The sequence below is a fragment of the Amblyomma mixtum genome, chromosome 5 (genome assembly GCF_055824585.1).
Source record: "Amblyomma mixtum isolate Tamu chromosome 5, ASM5582458v1, whole genome shotgun sequence".
In the NCBI taxonomy this organism is placed as follows: Eukaryota; Metazoa; Arthropoda; class Arachnida; order Ixodida; family Ixodidae; genus Amblyomma; species Amblyomma mixtum.
The window spans coordinates 135,055,298-135,061,297 of NC_143016.1; the positions used below are offsets into that span (position 1 = coordinate 135,055,298).

Genomic DNA, 6,000 nt, shown 5'->3' on the forward strand with positions numbered 1-6,000 from the left:
CTCGGCTGCTGGCCCGAAAGACGCGGGTTCGATCCCGGCCGCGGCGGCTGAATTTCTTTGGAGGAGAAATTCTAGAGGCCCGTGTACTGTGCGATGTCAGTGCACGTTAAAGAACCCCAGGTGGTCGAAATTTCCGGAGCCCTCCACTACGGCGTCTCTCATAGCCTTAGTCGCTTTGGGACGTTAAACCCCATAAACCAACCAACCAACCTAATGGTGACTGCAGTCCGGAGAGCAGGGAGATGGCGAAAATCGCTTCTGAACAAAACTTCTTACTTTGGCAGCTGACTTGCGCCCGCAAAGAACTGAATGAGTTGGCGGCGGCGTAGCGACAAGCGTGCTCGGTGGTCGTCGAACTGAATGCCCGTGCTGAATTTAAAGCTGATAGCGAACTTTCGAGATAAAGCGTGCAAAGTTACTAGAACAGTCTGGAACAGCGTAGAATCCGCTCTGCCTGGACGCGATCAATCGAGAGAAATCTTGTCGCTTCTTGCGTCTCAAGCAAAGTGATAAAGCGGCGTTCCGGCAGCTCCGAAGAATGAACTAACAACTACTACAAACATTCGCGGCAATACTAGGCAAAATTACCCAGCCCATTAGGCAAAGACAACTATTCGATTAGGCAAAGACAACTCTTCCCGATTTCTTTACTCGCCAACATGTAGGAAAATCGACTATGTTATGAATTTATTCGCGAATAATTATTGGCTAAAGGACCAACACGCCCGCGTTACCGGCCCGGTTGTACAGTTTGTGCTGAGTGAAAACGAAAGTTGTAATGAAACGAATTGCACATTATACTGCCCCTTTTCACTATTCTGGGACAGGAATGCCACTTTGTTAACATTTGCAGAGACGCACAGCTTGATGGGCCAGTCGGTGCATGGTAAGTGGAAAACCAGCGGAAAGGACGCGTTCACAAGCAGGAGAAGTACACAGGACAACACTGGAAACCGAGCTTTGCAGGAGAGGTAGGCGATCTGGGCATCTTTCTACATGTTCAGCCTCCTTCAGACCAGGCTGCCTTCTGCGTCAGCATTATCGCCTACATCTCCTACAAAGCTCGGTTTCCAGTGTTGTCCTGTGTACTTCTGCTGCTTGTGAACGCGTCCTTTCCGCTGGTTTTCCAGTTGTAGAGACTCCTGCCGAAAATAAATACGGATGTTCTTCGTTTCCGAACCAAACCAGCTTTCTTTAGTCCTTCAGTCTATTTAGGCGGCCAAAGAAGTTTTCCTGCCGAGTAGAGAGTGGCAGAAGGAGTGCTTCTTCAGAACCCCATAACTGTAGTAAACCCAGTGTTTCACCGTTAGCGCTTGCCGGCATTTGTTGAGCTCATTGCTAATTAGCATTTTTTTTGTAAACCTTCCGCTCAAGCAGCTGAGTCCACAGAGAAACGTGCATGCGGAAAATTGATGTTAGTGCAATTACTGCAAAAATTCGATAACATACCTTACCTAAAACATCCTTGAAAACGGTCCCTACTCATGAGCAGGCCCTCCATTCGCAAATGGCTGGATTCAGCCAAGACTCCATGCAAGACACATTGGTTTGAGAGATCCGCAAAACATGCAGAGTAGCATGATTTTACTTGCTTTTCACACACTTTTCACACATACAAGGGTCACTATCGTAGAGCAGGGATGTAAATTCGCAGTGACTTTCCATTTGCCGTTCTTACAAGGTAATCTCTGTCGTTCGTAATCTCAGAGTTCTTCCAAGGAACTCTGTCGCTGTACGTGGTCTGGCAGATAACAATAGGAAGTTTTGTGACCTCACTTCCGAGTAGCCCCGAATATTGGTGGCATAGCTCGACGATGTGGGTAGCGGTCGCCGGGCTTAGGTAGCGACGACAAATCCTTTCATTAGTATCATTGTTGAAAAACTAGTGTCCCAATGCCGAGGTCTGCGCAGTATTGGTTGCGAGGCGGCGGACTAGAGTTTGCGTGCTTTTAGGTAGCTCCTCTGGCATAGGCGATATAGGGCGCATTTGATTCTCAGCACGTTCCTCTCATTCCCCAAGGCAAGGTGTGAGCTTTACATAAAGCAACTGGCTCCCCATCTTTCAAAAAAAAAAAAGAAAATATGGCGCTACTGAGAAGAAAATTAAGTCTGTGTAGCAATAATAGCGAGTACACAACTACAATCGCACACGGGAGGCATACAAAAATTGGTGGGGATGGCAGCGCGTCACAAACGACACTATTCATGACGTTGATGACTATGCCATCATGAATATCTCTGTAGACGAGAACGATGAACGAATATCACATGCGGCATGATGCAGGCCTGTTGTCTTGCATTTGAACTCGCACTGGTATGGCCTCAAGAACTACATATGGGCAGTGTACTTTTAATGTTTAGCATGTGGCTCTTCTCATTCCTTTATCTTGACAGGAAATAGCTGTCTCGAAGCCTTCGCAGTTCGCAGTTAAGATAGAAGTGCTTGGGTATGTGCTCGGGAACGTACGTGAAATTTTTTCAGCGAGAATTTTTCATTTTTATGGAAATTTAAACCAGTTTCGTTCTCTCGATGGCGGTTACGGCATACGCAAGAACATACAAAGAGTCCTAGTGCCATCCGCAGTTTTCCTGACTACACCTCAGGCCGCTTAGGAGCGCGCTTGGCTGGTGCAAAAGTAGCGGCGTCTACACATGTGCAGAAAGATACATCCGTTCCCAGAAGTTTCCTTTTCTACCCGCAGCTGCTTCTTTCGGGACTTGCGCATTCAAAGCACCTGATTTGTTTTCCTTTTGGACGCAGCAGTCATGGTCTGCGGGCTGTAGGTGTCTGGCGCCGCGCCACGTTGAAAGGAACGTGCGTGTTGACCAACCGTCTCATAAGCGGCATGAATGCTTCCGTATAAAGTGGACGCTCCTCTTAAAGGCACCCGCCGCTCACCTTACTTTATGCACAGAGTGCCTCAGATGTTTCAAAAGGATCTGTCGGCAAGGGCTGCTCGCAGGAGAGACCGTATATATTCGCAAACCTCGCGTAGCCCAGCGCGCCGAATTCCGGCTGTGGATTACTTGCAGACACGCGACCAGCGTTCTCGGATTACAGTGACCGCGGAAGCATCGACTGAAGATAAATATGACGATTCCGGTGAGGTTTACACGGGTGTCCGGTGACATCGTGCATGGTTCTCGGTGTGTTTTCTGCCATTGATTTAGAGGGTATCTTGACACATGCCCCAGTCGAAGCGTGATCCGTGCATTTCTTGCTGGCTTCTTCGTGGTAGTTTCTACAGCGGCAGCTGCATTTCTAGGTTTCTCTGACGCAATGCTGTTGCCCCATTTCATGAGCGGAGACTCTCTGCCCTCCCGCATAATATGCTTACTAGAATGTTTTCGAAGTGTGTGCTGGCCATTAACATCATGGGAGGCGACAAATACGCGCTTTTGAAATCTCAGGTGATGTCAGCTCAGTGGGTCTGAGCGTGTAACCCCCACTTTCGAGGGAAGTTGAAGTGCAGGTACAACTATCGCGGTTATTTTTTCACCTTGGGTTGGGGGGTGCGGGGTGTGTGTGTGTGTGTGTGTGGGGGGGGGGGGGGGGGTGGTATCTAGGAGCTTCGTCATATTGGATAAATTACTGTCTGATTTTATATGACGATTACATTCTTATTCTATTCTGCTTTAATGCTTCTCGACCCTAGCAACCACTGTGCTATCTGTTTTCCTCTCTGAGTCTGACTAGTTTCGTTTGATACTCGATCCTTTTCAGTCGGCTTGGCCTGTAATAGCGGCCACATCGTCTCAAGGATGGATTAACATGGCGCATGCTGGAATTGATTTTCAGTAAAGCAGAGAACAAATTGAGAATAGTTTTCTGGCATCTTGTTTTTGGTATTGCGAATCTTCATTTATTTGTTCTTTTAACCTCCTTTAGACAGCACAAAGACCTATGCTCTAGTTATTTGGTATTTCACCTAACCATGGCGTCTAGTAATTCTGTGTGGTCATTTTTGAAGCGCATTTATTTTTGGCGCTAAGCGGCCGTATAATCCATCCCACCAGTTTAAGCGCCTTGTACGAAGCTCAGCGTGTGTCTAAAGATACATGGGTGTTATTTTTTATGCGTACATAGTGTCTTGCCAACGGATTCTTCAACCCCCCCCCCCCCCCCCCCCCCCCCCCCGACCCTTGTCGAAGACCGAGATTTCCTGCAGCCCCAAAATAAGATTCGGTTGCACTGATTTCCTTGTAATTTGTACATGAGGTATGGTGCTTGAATTTAATGTGGCCAAATAAAGTATTGGTATTTACTAGCCCTTCTTGCTATTTACTATTTACGGTTTACTATTCACTATTTGCAACTGGAATTCTATCTACAACTGTTACTATTTGTTAATTAATAGTCCTTCTTTTGCCTAGAATTTACTATCTAAAAAAGATTTTGGCTTTAGCTTGCTTTTATCACTTGTTACCTGTATATTAAACAATCAGCGCATATTTACTCATTCCCATTTTCTTATAACATGTTTACTCTAAAAAAATTGTTTCTTTGTTTCATTTCGCTTACTAAACCTCTAACCAATAATATTAGCTAGCAGTGGTACTCAGAATAGCTTTACGTGCCTGGTTCACAGTAGAATTTTTGCGGTTAAGAAAACAATAACAATTTCACCATTTCCTTTTCCTTCAAGTATATCTGCTGTTCCTACTTCCCCGATAAGGCACAGATTTCCCCTTTTGCAGAGAAGTCCCAGTGCCTTTGAAAAATTGTCTACCTACAGGCCCATTTGACCGAATGCCAAGCGCAACCCTAGAAGTAGAAATGTTCCTTTTTGCCAATAAATATTTGTGTTCGCTACATCACGGCCGCTAACATGCACTGCCCACGTAACAGCAGTGTTGCGACGATCTCTTTTCAGCTGCCTCTGCTCATTGTGTGTGTTGCGGTTGCAACTGTGACGGATGGATACATGTATGGTTCCGGCTACATGGGCTACCGACCGTACGGTGACTATGGCGGCTTCTACCATGACTATGGAGACTATGGGCCTTACGGTGGCTACTACGGTCAAGTGGGCTACGGTGGTTATGGTGCCATGCCGGGATACATGAGCCACGGACCTGTGTTTGGCTAGCACCGATAAGCATTTAATTAACATATACCTAATAAAAGGTATCTTCCTATATGAATACATTAATTAGCCTCTCGCACTCGCATCCCAGCGTCGGCGGAGCAGCTGACCATGGCGGCGGTCAGTTCAGCAACGCAGTGGCGGTTGCTAAGAATCTCTGCATACGGAAACCTCGCCTTTGAAAACTGCAGCTGGGAACGTTTAACGCGAGATTCTTATCGAATGAGGCTCTCCTGGCAGTTCTGTTCCAGTAACTCCCGGGCATTAAATTGGAGCTCATAGCGCTTAGTGAAGTTTAGAATATGAGTGAGGGGCGTACAGTGTTAGAGATGCCTAGGAGAAGCAAACCTAGTTGTAGGATTCTTGCTAAATAAGGAATGTAACAAGCAATATCGACGAATTCTGCAGCATTAGCGAGAGGGTCGCAGTTATCACATCAGGGCTGAATCAGAGGTAGCGGTTTATTAACATTTGGAATGCCTATGCCCCTAACCCAGCGAAGTGACCTGACTATGAGGCTCCGCCCCCCCTCCCCACCCTCCCTAAACGTTTGTTCGCTTTATTTTTTGTTATCAAGAATCTCATATTCTTGCACTCTCACTACCGTGAGCCCCAGTAAACAGAAGATGACGGAACAAGGTAAGCCTCTCCGCTTCTTTCATTGGCACACCTAACTTTGAAAGGTGACCGTCAGAGCAAGTACTTACAGAATCCCTCTACTTCCGGAGGACGTGGCCCATACAGTGATTGACTGAAACCCTTTGTTTTAAGTGGGTGGCTCAGTTGCCTACTTATCGGGAGAGGAAGCTGAGAGGGAGGTCGCATGCGGCGGTACATTATATACTCCGTTTCATACACAGCAGGCAATGCTGCGGAGGCTGCGGTAGTAGTGAGTGCTCGAAACCATATTACT

At 46.8% G+C, this 6,000-nt stretch overlaps 1 protein-coding gene across 1 annotated transcript in view; it reads left to right on the forward strand.

The window, feature by feature from the left end:
- LOC149343831 (uncharacterized) overlaps positions 1–5,145 on the forward strand; it is a 54,248-nt gene extending 49,103 nt beyond the window's left edge. Inside the window, exon 3 of the transcript XR_016282729.1 lies at positions 4,875–5,145. The gene's annotated coding sequence lies outside the window, so the exon portion shown is untranslated. The remainder of the gene's footprint in view (positions 1–4,874) is intronic.
- Positions 5,146–6,000: the final 855 nt, after the last annotated feature.